General features: G+C 38.2%; 1 long non-coding RNA gene across 2 annotated transcripts; it reads right to left on the bottom strand.

Annotated features, from left to right (window-relative positions):
• Positions 1-392: 392 nt before the first annotated feature.
• Positions 393-2009, bottom strand: LOC133745384 (uncharacterized). Of its 2 annotated transcripts, XR_009863582.1 has the most exons (4): positions 1928-2009; positions 1273-1331; positions 710-1181; positions 393-546 (listed from the first exon to the last, which is right to left on the bottom strand). It is a non-coding gene; the product is annotated as an uncharacterized LOC133745384 (long non-coding RNA). The 2 variants fall into 2 exon arrangements; XR_009863571.1 differs by lacking the exon at positions 1928-2009 and having other exon boundaries at positions 1273-1526.
• Positions 2010-14337: the final 12328 nt, after the last annotated feature.

Raw genomic sequence — 14337 nt, 5'->3', positions numbered from 1 at the left:
ACAAGTCTAAAAATAATGCCTACCCACACTTTGTGCTTGTCTGTGGGTGATAAGGACACCAACTTGTTTCAGAATAGTAGGTGTGACCCCAAACTCCACAGTTCCTTGAGTTCGTGGCAATACATGTGTGGCTGTTGCCCACAATTGTAGTAGTGTGCATCCTAAACTGAAAATTTGTAGAAACTCAAAAAATCAGCTTTTGGAGAACGACTGTTTTTATAATTTCCAGAAGCTACCAAAACGTTCCACCTCCAACCTCATTCTTCCTTCTTAACCAAGCACTAGTACCAGCTGCCCTATATCCAGAAATATTCCAACAATTACATACTCTAAATACGGTAAGAGATGTAAGCAAGTGTTCACAGGAGTACGTGATTTAATATCACCTCGGGTACAAGGCGAGAGAAACCAAACTTAATCAACAGGAGGATATGTTCCATAACCAGAATTGCAGCTATGCCAGACTCTATATTCCATTTCCCCTCATGATCATATAACCATACTAGAAGGGCGCAGTTGGTGCATATGGATGTAACAACAAATGAACTGAAAATTTAATAGAACCCAACATTAGAAATATGACCATAAAAGGGTAAAAAACAAGACCAACTAGCTGCTGTAAACTCTTGCATATTACCAAAGTATTATATACAGCTGGTACACTTACATGAATACAACAATACTTATGTAACCATAAAACATACATTACCTGAAATATGTTCAGCCAAGCACCAATTGTTGTGGAAACACGAGGAATTGGCCTCTTATGCATCAAAATCAGCTTCAATGCATCACTCCTAATTTCAGTTATGTTGTTCTGTGCCAAGTGCATCTAAGCATTAATCTACTCCATAGTATAAACCATATAAAAATTGAATTGCAAAAAGATATGTGGTTGTCATTACGAGCGTATATGGATACCACAGCTTTAAGAATTTAGAATTTCACAACAAATGAAGGAACCAAACTTCCACAGCAATACTTAAATTGTATATCAGTTTGACAAAACATATAGTAACTCCTTACTATAGCAACTAATTGAAGTCCTATTTAAACATAATGGACTAGAGTAAACAAATACAAAGCTATTGATACAAACTACAGAAATAAACAGAGACAAACTGCAACTAAAAGCCATTGAATTGACCTTGGCCTTGCAAGTTCTGCTCATTGCCTTAAACCTGCAACAAATAAAGATCATTAGGCAACTAGCAACTCAAATCAAGATATCTCTGTTATACAAATTAAAGGAAAACTAGCAGTCAAACTTACTCTCTTCTCACATACGAGCAAAAGTCTTTAGGCTCTCATAGCTGGACACCCTCAATTATCTATGCCAATATAAAAACAAATGTGAAACTGAGTCAAGTCTTTATATACAGCTAATACACAACTATGTTATTATTTCCAGAAAACAAACTCCACAAGAAGGTAAACAGTAAACACCATACACAAAGTGCCCAAAAAATACCAGTGTTCCATATTTACTTTGATCCATGTTCCTGTTATTCTAAGAAGAGAGAAGAAAGTTGAAGACAACAAAGTGGACACTGAGATTCAAATCCAAGTTTCTAATTCCATTAAATTCATATCATCATGCAAGAAAAGGAAGGACCATAATCATGCAGCTCACTGCATTCACACATAAATCCAACAATTCCGAGGCATGAATTCCCAAGATCAAAAATTAATGAGCACCCAATTGATCAATTTCACTTTGGAACAAAAATTCCTAACCGAGACAGATTCCTACGCAATTGAAATCAAATCATGGTCTATAACCAAAACACCTAAATAGAGCGTCTGAAAGTAGAGTAAATTATACACGAAATAGTAGAAGAGAAAGTAAGATTGGACCCAAAAAAGAAAGAAATTGATTGAGAGAGAAATTAGAATCGACCATGCTTGAAGGGAAGAGAGGCATCACCTTTAGCTCATTGGAACCGGGGTTTCAAAAGCATCAGTTCTGGGTGAGATGAAGGAAGAAAGAAGGGGAAAGGAGAAAGAGACCATGAATTGATTAAAATGAAGTAACAAGCATAAGGAGTAGTTACTGTTTTGGCTTCTTGGCCCAAGCTTAAAACTTCCAAGCTACAGAAACCTTCATGACTAGAAAACACAGTTCGAAGTCTCCTTTGCAAAATCCAAACCTATAACTCAACAAAAGCGCAAAAATTTCCCAAAATTAATCACAAACAATGAGAAGAATCGAGAGAGAGCAAACCAGATATGGAGAATGCCCAGAAAGCTCAAAACATGAATGCCCAGAAAGCTTGAATGCAGCCCACAAAGCTTCGGTAGATGAAACACAAATCCTTGGAAGCAAAATAATAAACAAAATCAGATCAGTGAATTAAGGACTCACAAATCCTTCGAAGACATGTATTGAACAAATTCATCAATTACCTAAGACAAAAAGCTCAAATTTTCTCCAAAATCCCGGCCTCCATCTCTGATTCTCTTCACCATCTTCGAGCAGAGGAGCTGGTCCGAGGCGGAAAAGGAGGAGGACGAGGCGGGTCGGGATGTGATTGTAGCTGGAGAATGAAGACGAGGCGGAGGGTTGTGGTCGGAGGTGGAGAACGAAGAGGAGGATGGTTTTTGTCGGATGGGGAGAACGAAGAGGCTGATTCCCTTCACCGTCTTCGAGCAGAGGAGCTGAGCTGGTCCAAGGCAGAAAAGGAGGAGGAAGAGGAGGGTAGGGTTGTGATTGTAGCCGAAGAACGGAGACGAGGAGGAGGGTTGTGGTCGAAGGCGGAGAACGAAGAGGAGGATGGTTTTTGTCGGAGGCAGAGAACGAAGGAGAAAAGGGAGGTTTGGTCGAATAGTGTTAGGGCAAGCTGCAGTCAATGATACTCCAAATATGTCTAAGTGTGGGAATGAATTTTTCCTCCCCCGCGCTTCTTTTACAAATTTTAACTTAGCCGCTCAGCGGTTTTCTGAAAATTCAAACAAAAGTTTTGTCATCAGTGAACAGTAAAAAGCGATGTCAATTATATGCATACAAATCGGTTTTTGAGGAATCAATGTTAATGACATTGTTTTACATCGCGTGTATTTCTCACTGACTTAAATGGCATGATGTCTATGAGCATAATTCTAGTGGGTAGTGTATATGATAAGCTACATGTACCATGTATAGTAGTTTGATGTGTTTATCACTGAAGTGAGACCATGTGTACTTTGCAATTTAGGTCATGTTAACTATAACGGAATGAGTACATATGAGCTAGCTTAAGACTCATTGATTCCATAAGTGAGCGTCAGGCTTTTTCAACCATTCATGGTGTTGCATTTTGAATCCTTCAAGGATTTGATAAGCAAAACGCTTATAATGACACTTTACTTTTGAGATTTTGCTTTTAGCAATGTGTCTTTAAGATCTTCATAATATATGATGACAAAGTGCCATAAATCTCTCGTCAATATAACAGCTATATGTAACACTGTACTTATAGAAAATTGTCATTTGTATAAGGGAAGATATTCATAATCTCGTGTCTCTATAAATAGATATTGTGTCATAGTGATTTATCTTCACTTAAATACCCTTTTGTACCATGTAGGATTAAAGGTCCACGTATTTCATCACGTTTCAAATATTCAATTTCATTGGAATTGACTCTTTCCAATTTGGCCAATAATATACTTTGTCGACATTCATAATGAAACGTGGTATAGCATAAATACAGACCTTAGTGATTTTTGGTAGCTACCAAATGTAAATTATCATCGATGATCAACAATCATAGATCCCACACATTCTTATATGCATGCATTAGCTATAATAAGCTTATTGATATTCGGTACTCATGCCACTTCTGGGGCATACATTGTCACTTCTAGGACAATCATCTCTCATAGATGAATTATGTAGAATGTGGATCTTTTTACGTATAATCTCATGTCGAGCACTATAGGGCTTGTATGATCTTCCCTTTTTGGGAGTTTAAAACTTTGGTGGATATAATCCACACAAAATCACGCCGTTATTCAAATGATAGTAGTCTTTCCTCCCCCTAACGGCGGGAAGACTGTCTTATTTTGACCATACTCAAAAGATGCATTCAAAAATCTATCACTTTCTTTGAAGTGAAGATGTTCATTGGTTGGTGGCGAACCAAACCAAGCTTTAGGTCAAAAATGTTTTGTCCATTAGCATCAACCATATTGATTTATTATTGTATCACTAAAACATCATTTCATAATGGCGTACTTACACCCTTTGTATGTGTAGCCATATTAGGAGTTGTGATATTGTTTAATGACATTCTCTTCAGGAGAACCATGTTAATTGGATACACTTGCATCCCACAAATCAAATGGAGTCTACATTGTTTGTATTAATATGGTAGGTCTCAAGGACTTTAACTCAAGCAGATGCATTTGCATTTAGCATATAATTTGTCACTTTCTTTTATCAATTCACTAGCTAGTTTTGATATTTCTCGAAGTCAAAATGAGACCGTGGATAAATATCTCACATCAATTCATATCGTTCTTCAGGAACAATCTTTCTCCCCCTCATGGCAGGAGGATTGTCTCATTAAAGTGACAACTCGCAAATATGCGGTAAATAAATAATTTGCGTGTGAGTAAGATTAGCAGTCATCAAACTTGTAAGTGATTCTACGCAACATGATAGACAAAAGATGACGTAATCGATCATGCCAAATAGTGTATTTTGTTCAATGAACTTCTGGTTCATGACATTTTATATGTGCCTCAATTTATTGTAAAAATTTTGATACAGTATATATGAGATAGCAAAAAAAATCTTCCCCAACCATATTGGAGGCACTTAGTGCGACAATATTTCAAATTTGGTAACATGATAGTAGCTCATTCGGAGCCATAGATCAAGATCTACAACTCTTGATATGAGTGTTACCTTAGCTTCAGTAAACATTAATTGTGAAATGCTGACAATTGGAATGGACTTAATTCATTTTGAACTGTTGGCCAAAATGATAGACTCGAAATTTCGAGTTAAACTTCATGAGCAACTTCAGGTGCTCATCTATTCAATACAATCATTGAGAAACTTCATGTCTTCATATAATTGGAGATCCAAGAAACTTGAGGTTTCAATTTTTTTCTCTCAATTTCTAACAACCTCTTAAGGAACATCAGGTTCCTAGATAATCGGATTAAGAAATACTTAGTTTCAATGGGAACTCAAGAGGTTAAAAATAAATATGAGGAATAATACAATAGTGATGTCAAGTTGCTTATTGTAAGCAAAAAACGTCAGGCATGTGAGATGAATCTCAATGTTCGTATTAGTCAATGCAATTTAATCTGACCAGTGCCTTGATAAAAATCCACCATATAGTGTACCGTAGACACATGCCCAATTTTCAATTTCCTCACATACGTGGATGTTAGGACAATATTTACATTGACTCATGATTTCTCTCTTGCCATGATCCACTTCTTGTGGCATTTCATGCTATAACCATGTCAGTCGGTTTTCTAACTATAGAATGAGACCATGAGAGGGCGAGATTATACATTATAGGTAATAATATTATGTGCTCTTCTGAAGCCATCAATCAGATATGTAAAATCTGAGAAGATTATTATATTTTCTTCATGACTATAACTTATAAATGAGGGATTTTAGATGGTCATCTAGTGAGTATGATCATTGAGGAACTTCAAGTCCTCATGTAATTAAGGATCAAGGAACTACAGGTTCTGATCTCTTATAATTACAAAATCCACGATCACAAATTTGGGGTATACTCATACTCATTCGTCATAAACCAACGGTTAAATATCTGCTTACTTTTAAATTGGTGTCAAAATAATCCCCTCAAAGCTTCAGGTTTGAGGTTGACCCAGATTAAAACTGTATGATAAATTGTCTATATATTCACTCGAGACTTATGGCTCGAGTCTGCACAATTAGAACTCCAAGTTCTAAGGTGGAGTGAACTTCTTGTACAACTGTACAAAAAAAAAAACTTATCAAACGACATACGAGAATTCATCGAAACTTCTGGTTTGAAGTGGATATAGAGTTAAATAAACTGTGAATGTATATCTGTAATCGAAGCTTCAGGTTCGAATATTTTTTTTCTATGAATTGCAAGTTCTAAGATTCCGTAATTTGAACTTCGGGTTCAAATTAATTTGGTGCTCGAAACTTCAGGCTCGAGGTGACTAAAGTGAATCTTCAAGTTCACTTTTAACTAATTTATATTTTATACTCAAAGCTTCGGGTTTGAGTTTTACTGTTAGACCTTTAGGCTCTACTATGAAATTTTGAACTTCTGGTTCAAAGAAATTACATTCAAAATTCATATGTTCGAGGTATAGGACTGCTAGTCCGTATGACTAACAAAAAAAATTAATTTAAAAGATAAGTACTGTAATGAAAGTACATAATAAAATAGAAAAATTGCAAGGAGGAAAAATAAATAGATAAACTATGCAATAAAATTAACTGTGGAAACTTCTAGTTCCATTAATGAAGAGAATACATAGAACTTCTGGTTCTATTAATGAAGAGAAAACATAGAACTTCTAGTCCGGTCTCTTCAGAGTACATGATAATAAAAGCTCTCCATTAATTACACAAGACATAATTTTATCCTGTGGAGAAACTTAAGTTCTCTTTATATATAATGTATAGTCAGAAAGCTTCTGGCTTCGACTAATGTCAATCTTCAAACTACAGGTCGTTTGAACCTCAAATTCGCACATATTGATAAGGAGGAGGGAACCCAAATATTGAAAGTTGAGGAACTTCTACTGCTCTTACAGTCGAGAATCAAGAACTATGTGAGTTTCATACATTTAGTTGTACGTATAACACCGAGGATCTGCTGGCCCTCATTATTCGATGCATGCATTAGTTCTGATCAAGAAACTTCATGTAGCAACTTTTCATTAGAACTCTTGAGGAACTTCAGGCCATCATATAATCTGATCAAGAAACTTCGGGTTTCGATTAGTTTAAATTACAAAAGAGAATAATAAGAAAAATAAATGAACTTTATTCAAAAAAAAAAAGAAAAAAAAAATGAACTTGATCAATTATGCTTAAAAGAACATACCTGAAGCTATGCCATGATATTGTTCTTGCAATATTTAATTGATATACATATGGACTGATATATGGCATCTAAGCCAAAAAGCAATTAAGATGGACTAGGATGACATTTAATTAAACAATCAAAACAAATTCTCAATTTACGTGACCACATACAGAGTTATAGATGGTTCGCAGTAAGTAGTAATGAACAAAATTGGCTGTATCAAGCCAACTAATAAAACTGTGTCGATAAGAGATAGAACAATAATAGAGGTCATCAAGGATTCAATGATTAATCTAAAGCTAGCTACTTGGCTACGTAATATGTCATAAGAAGTCTATTCATAATGAAATTGTAATTTTCATGATTGTGTAATTATGGTATGATACAATAAATAACAAAACAAACAAATAGAATAATATACAAATAATATTTCAATGGGAATCATATCTATATATATATAAATCATTCAAGTTGCATGTATGATTTGCATACTTGAAAAACGAAAACCGTTGAAACCATGAATTATGGATGCAGGGATACAAAGGAAACATAATCGATGAAACAAAAAAGAATTAAGGTAATTGACGAAATTATAATAGCGTGCCATCATATAATCTAAAAATTTTGACTCGTAGATTATGAGTTATGGTCAAAAGCAACAAAGTTGCACCAAAAACTCTTAAATCATCATAGAGTGAAAAAAAAATTAAGAGCAAGCGTGCTGATAACGTGTTATAAAGTAAAGAGAAGATGGAGAGAGAATAGTTGGGAGGAAGTAGAAGTGTTATCATTCAGTCTCATTAGCCTCCTTTATATAGAGGTACGGTTTACATCAAAATACATAACTAATGAGTATTTACATGAACATCCACATAGATAATAATATTTACAACAAATTCGGCTATTTCTCCTTAAGTCATTTCTCATATTCTCATTTTAGCTCTATTTGGCATTCTAGAAACAAGCTCATTTTCCAACAGTTGGATCATTCCCCTACTCAAACTTTTTGGGGCTGCAATATTGGGATCCAATATTGGAAAGCAAATCCTAAAAAGTGTAATGCCAAGATTTCAAAATACTATCACATCAAATGACAGCCTCCTGATCATGATGAAATTAAACTTAATTTTGATGGCTCTGTGAAAGCAGGTAAGGCCTCTATTGGCTTTGTCTTGAGAAAAACTTATGGCTATCCTTTGTTTGCTGTTTCAAATAAAATTGGTGAGACCAATGTTCTTTCTGCTGAAGCTACTACACTTAGAGATGGTTTGAATGCTGCTTATTTTTACAATTTCTCTAAGGTGTGGGTGGAGGGAGATTCTAAACTCCTTATTGATTGCATTTTGGGAATAGCTTATACTCCTTGGCTTATCAAGACTCTGGTGGAAGACATTAAAAAGCTTGTAACTTTCTTTCAGTTTATCAGATTTCGACATATATTTCACGAGGCTAATTTTGTAGCTGACAAACTAGCTTCTTTTGATCTTAGATATAGGGATTCTGCAGTTTGGCATCATTGCCTTCCCCTTTCTGTGTTCCCAGCGTTTCTTTTGGATTAGCTGGGAGAGGGTGTTTGTAGAGGCTTTCTGTTGTAGTTTGCTTTCCTGTTTTCTTTCAGTTAATTATAAAAAAATAAAAAATAAAAAAAAATAAAAAAATAAAAACCTCAAACCACAATCTACAAAATGGAGCTAAAAGTCAAGCATATATTTAAGGGAAATGACCCTACAGTACCTGACGTTTCGGTCGTTTTAAATTTTTGTACCTCAAGTTTGAAAAACTTCATAATGGTACCTGACGTACTGACCCCGACTGAACTTTGGTACCTGGAACCTTTAGCTCCGTTAAGGAGGCTGTTAGTTGGCAATCTTTGAAGGGTATTTCTATCTTGTTAGCGTGAGTCATGGCACGATATTAGGAATTGAATATATTGTAATTGTATTGTAGTTAGTACTTACCTGTTCTATTTGTGGTAGAGAATAGAGACGTAAGTCAATTGTATTCTTGTATCCCTCTTTATATACCTCTATATGTGAGAAGAATAGACATCAGAAAATTCATTCTCTATATCTCGTCTTATTTGACTTGGTATCAGAGCAAAGATCCGAGAGGACTTTGTCTCTTATTTTCTACTTTTATTTTTCTGAATTATCTCAAAAACCCCATTGTTAGGGTTATTGTTTCCTAAACGGCGTTGCCCTCCCGTGGTCATCCCGTCTTGCATCAACGTCCGTCCAAGAACGACCAGAGCGTCTTCTTCTTGGACTTCGACATTGCCAGACCAGCCCTCTCCATCTCACGACCAGACCGGCTTCGTCTTCCTCTGTTCAAGACCGCCTTCGTCTTCCTTTGTTCAGACCTAACAGTTGGCTTTGGGCACCAGAGATCAACTTCACCGGATCGGATTTCTCCGCCGCCCCATCCGGTCATCTGCTCCACTTTTCGACTTTGCTTCAGACCCAGTCATTCAGATCATACCAGAACGTGCACCAGTTCGAGATCGCCGTCATCTTTCGTCAGTTCCCGGCGACGCCGCAAAGCACCTAGATCGTCGGCTTCATCTGTGAAGATCGCCGTCCTCATCCTTTGCATTGCTCCGCCGTGCTCAGCCCACTGTCGTGTCTCTGCCTTGTCTCTTCAGTGCGTCGCCCAATCGGTCAACTCGGTCAGTCCAATCAACTCGCCTCAACTCAGTCAACTCGGTTAGCCTCACTCGGTCAACCCATTCAGCCCAGTCAACTCTAACAGGTTCCAAAAAAAAAAAAACAAACTGTTATTATTATTTTTGGAGCTTTCTGTTCTTCTTATTTCCGCTGCATACTTTGGGATTTCTGTGTTTTTTGCTATTGTATTATTGCAATGGGTGGTGATGACAGTGAAGGTCAGAGTTCCAAGATCAATGAGGTTCAGAAGGTTGAGGTTTCTATCCGAAGTTCAGATGGAGTTTCTTTTGGGGGTACGAAACTCAATGGTACCAATTTCCGAACATGGAAGAAGATTATGTCTGTCCATCTTCGTGGCATACACAAGATGGGGCATGTGACTGGAACAACTAAAGCTCCTAGTGATGAGGATGTGGATGCCTATACTAAGTGGGAGGATGATGATGGATCTGTGATGGCAATCTTATTCAAAGCCATGACTGAGGATGTGCTACAGTTGGTGGAAGAGTGTGAGACTGCTGAAGCAATATGGAAGACATTGGGGGATCTGTATACAAATGAGTCTGATTTTATACAAGTTCATGAATTGATGTGTAAAGCTGCCAGTATGCAATAGAATGGGCAACCAGTAGCTGTGTATTTCACCAAGCTGAAGAATGTATGGGCTGAAATTGATCAGAAGCGTCCTTGCAAGATCAAGAATCAGGAAGATCTTGTGTGGTACCAGAAGGAAAAAGAACTTGAAAGGGTTCACGTATTCTTGAGATGACTTGATGTGAAGCATAGCAATGCCAAGGGAGAATTGCTCAGAATGACAGACGCTCCTAGTTTGAACACAGCGTTTACATACATCCGCAAGGATGTGTCTCAGTAGGAAAGTGTCAAACATACACAGGTTGAAATATCCAGCCTAACCATTCAGGCCAAGTCACCGACACCTTTCCTTTAGCAGCAGAGTTCAACCCCACTTCATCAGCAAGGTTTCCCACAAGGCTTCAGCAACCGCCCTCGTCCTTAATGCTCTTATTGCAACGACCTTGGGCATGTTTGGGAGACTTGTTGGAAGTTGAACCCACATCTTAAACCTAAAAAGCAAGGTTATCGTCCTAAGGTGAAAGCAGCTGCTGTTCAATTGGTCCAAGAACCAGATTTCTATGGAGTGGTTGGATAAGATCATCATACAGTAGGTGGAGCTACTCCTACAACCTCTATAGCTGGTCGAGGTAAAATTGTTGGTTCTGATACATGAATTATTGATTCTGGTGCCTCCGATCATATGACCTTATGACAAATCATATTTTACTGAATTGTCTTCCCCACTAGTGTCCTATGTAACCAATGCCAATGGTGAGGCTTTTCCTGTGTTAGGGTCAGGGTCAGTTGGTATTACTCCCACCTTAGAACTTCATAATGTGTTATATATGCCTGACTTGTCTCACCATTTGATATCTGTTCCCCAGTTGAATACTGAGTCTAAATGCTCCGTAACCTTTTATCCTATGTATGTGATTTTTCATGATCTTCCCACCAGGGAGATAATCGGTAGGGGGTATCTGAGGGGCAGGTTGTTTCATCTGGATCAGACATACGCAGAAGAGAAACCAAGAGCACAGTCCCACGCTGCTTTGACTTCGAGTTCTGATAAGCTAAGTGAAATTTGGTTGTGGCATCGCCGTTTAGGGCATCCCTATTTTAGTCTTATGAGAAAAACCATGCCTACTTTGTTTATTGGTGTGGATGAGTCTGTTTTACATTGTGAAACATGTGTTTTGGCAAAGAGTCATTGTGCTACTTATATATTCTCCTAGTATTTCTAATAAAAGTGTTACTCCTTTTGAGTTGATTCATTATGATATTTGGGGACCTTCTAGAGAACCCACTGTATCGGGTATGAGATACTTTGTGTTGTTTATTGATGATTGTACGAGATTGTCATGGGTTGCTCTTCTTAAAACCAAAGATGAAGTATTTCCAGCTTTTCAAACCTTTCGCACTCTTGTTCAAACACAATACCATAGCACCATTAAAGCCCTTCGTTCTGACAATGGGGGAGAATATGTTAATCATGTTTTCCAAGAGTTTTTCAAAACCCATGGGATTGTTCACCAAACTACATGTCCACAAACACCAGAACAAAATGGAGTGTCTGAAAGGAAAAACCGTCATTTACTTGATATGGCTCGTGCCCTTCTCTTTAGTGCTCATATGCCTAAGTATCTTTGGGGCGATGTTGTACATGCCTCCTCCCATGTTATCAATCGTCTTCCATCCAGTGTCCTTCAAGGAAAAATTCCATTTGAGGTTCTTGCATGTCATGTCTCCTTACCTTCATTTCATAATCTTCCAGCTCGTGTCTTTGGTTGTGTTGCTTTTGTCCATGTCCCTAAAAACCAAAGGTCTAAGTTGGATGCCCGGGCACTTAAGTGTGTGTTTGTTGGTTACGGAGGCTATCAGAAAGGGTACAAATGTTATCATCCACCTACCAGAAAGTACTATGTCACTATGGATGTTACTTTCTTTGAGGACATGAGTTATTTTTCCTCTTCGAATACAGCTCTTCAGGGGGAGAATTCATATTTTGAAGAGCTGTATCATGGAGAGGGGGAGGAATCAGAAGGAGGTGTGGAAGTCACACAGGCAGGGAGTTTTTTGACGAATCCAGTTGAGACCACCATTAGCTCGTCTCTTCCAGCAGCAGAAGCTCCAGACATCCAGACACCAGTTTCAATCACTAAACATGAGGTTGAAGATACAACTGCCCCTCCTGCCATCGCTTCTACCCCTGACCCACAGCTTCCTGGTACTGAAGATCACTCATTTGAGGTATGTCCATCCACTGGTACTAGTAGTAGTGAGTCTAATGTTGGGCAATATGTGTTACCAAATAGGACCACTCGTGGTCAATCAGTCAAAAAATATGAACCTACTCTTACTGCCAAATCAAAATACCCAGTAGCCAACTATATGTCCACTAGGAGGTTGTCTAAGTCATATGAATCATTTGTGAATCAAATATCTGCTGTATCAGTACCTAACAAAGTGCAGGGGTCCAAAGTGGAGGAAGGCAATGGAGGAAGAGATGGAGGCGTTGCAGAAGAACAATACTTGGCAACTTGTGCCTCCACCACAAGGCAAGAAGGCTGTAGGTTGTTGTTGGGTGTTTACCGTGAAGCATAATGCAGATGGATCAGTGAATCGGTACAAAACACGCCTTGTAGCAAAGGGGTTTACTCAGACGTATGGTATAGACTACGATGAAACGTTTGCTCCTGTTGCCAAGATGAACACTATTCGGGTTTTGCTCTCGTTCGCTGCTAGTTTAAACTGGCCACTCTGACAGTTTGATGTCAAGAATGCATTTTCTTCATGGAGAGTTAGCCGAGGAAGTGTACATGAGCCTTCCACCTGGGTATGTAGTTGATTCTCCTGGTGATTTTGTATGTAAATTGAGAAAGTCTCTGTATGGTCTCAAACAATCACCTCGTGCTTGGTTTGGGAGATTTTCACAGTTCATGCGCAAGGTTGGTTACAGACAGAGCAACTCAGACCATACCTTGTTCCTCAAGCATCAACAAGGGAAGGTAACAGCTCTAATTATTTATGTGGATGATATGGTGATCATTGGCAATGATACTGTTGAGATGGATAGACTGCAGAGACAGCTAGCCTCTGAATTTGAGATGAAGGACTAGGGTGAACTTAAATACTTCTTAGGAATTGAGGTAGTCAGGGGGAGAGAATGAATCTATCTGTGCCAGAGGAAGTACGTTCTTGACTTGCTGACATAGACAGGTTTGTTGGATTGCAGACCTGTTGATACTCCTATTGAGCAGAACCATTGTTTAGTTGAGTATCCAGATCAGGTACCTACTGATCGAGCTCACTATCAGAGGTTGGTTGGACGCTTGATTTATTTGGCTCATACTAGACCATATGTTGCATATGCAGTGAGTGTGGTGAGTCAGTTCATGCATAACCCAAGCGAGAGTCACATGGATGCTGTTATGAGAATTTTGAAGTACTTGAAGTCTGCTCCAGGAAGGGGAGTACTGTTTTCTAAACACAACAACATTCTTGAGGTTTGTGGCTTCACAGATGCAGATTGGGCTGGAAATATTATAGACAGGAGGTCGACATCAGGTTACTTTACCTTTGTGAGAGGTAATCTGGTTACATGGAAGAGTAAGAAACAGAAGGTTGTGGCACGTTCTAGTGCTGAGGCCGAGTATAGAGGTATGGCTCACGAAGTGTGTGAATTGCTGTGGCTGAGAAATCTGTTACGTGATATGGGTTTCAAACTCAAAAGTACCATGCAGTTGTATTGTGACAACAAGGCAGCCATTGACATATCACATAATCCAGTACAGTATGATCGTACTAAGCATGTGGAGCTTGATCGTCACTTTATAAATGAGAAGTTGGATGCCAAAATTATTAGTTTTCCTTTTGTTCCAACTGAAGAGCAACTTGTAGATATACTTATCAAGGGAGTTTCCAGGAAGGCGTTTTATGACTCACTAAGCAAGTTTGGCATGGTTGATGTGTATGCACCAACTTGAGAGGGAGTGTTAGCGTGAGTCATGACACGATATTAGGAATTGAATATATTGTAATTGTATTGTAGTTAG

This window comes from Rosa rugosa, chromosome 1, assembly GCF_958449725.1.
Source record: "Rosa rugosa chromosome 1, drRosRugo1.1, whole genome shotgun sequence".
NCBI lineage: Eukaryota > Viridiplantae > Streptophyta > Magnoliopsida > Rosales > Rosaceae > Rosa > Rosa rugosa.
The sequence above is the reverse complement of the archived record's forward strand: the minus strand, read 5'-3'. Positions and strand labels throughout refer to the sequence as shown.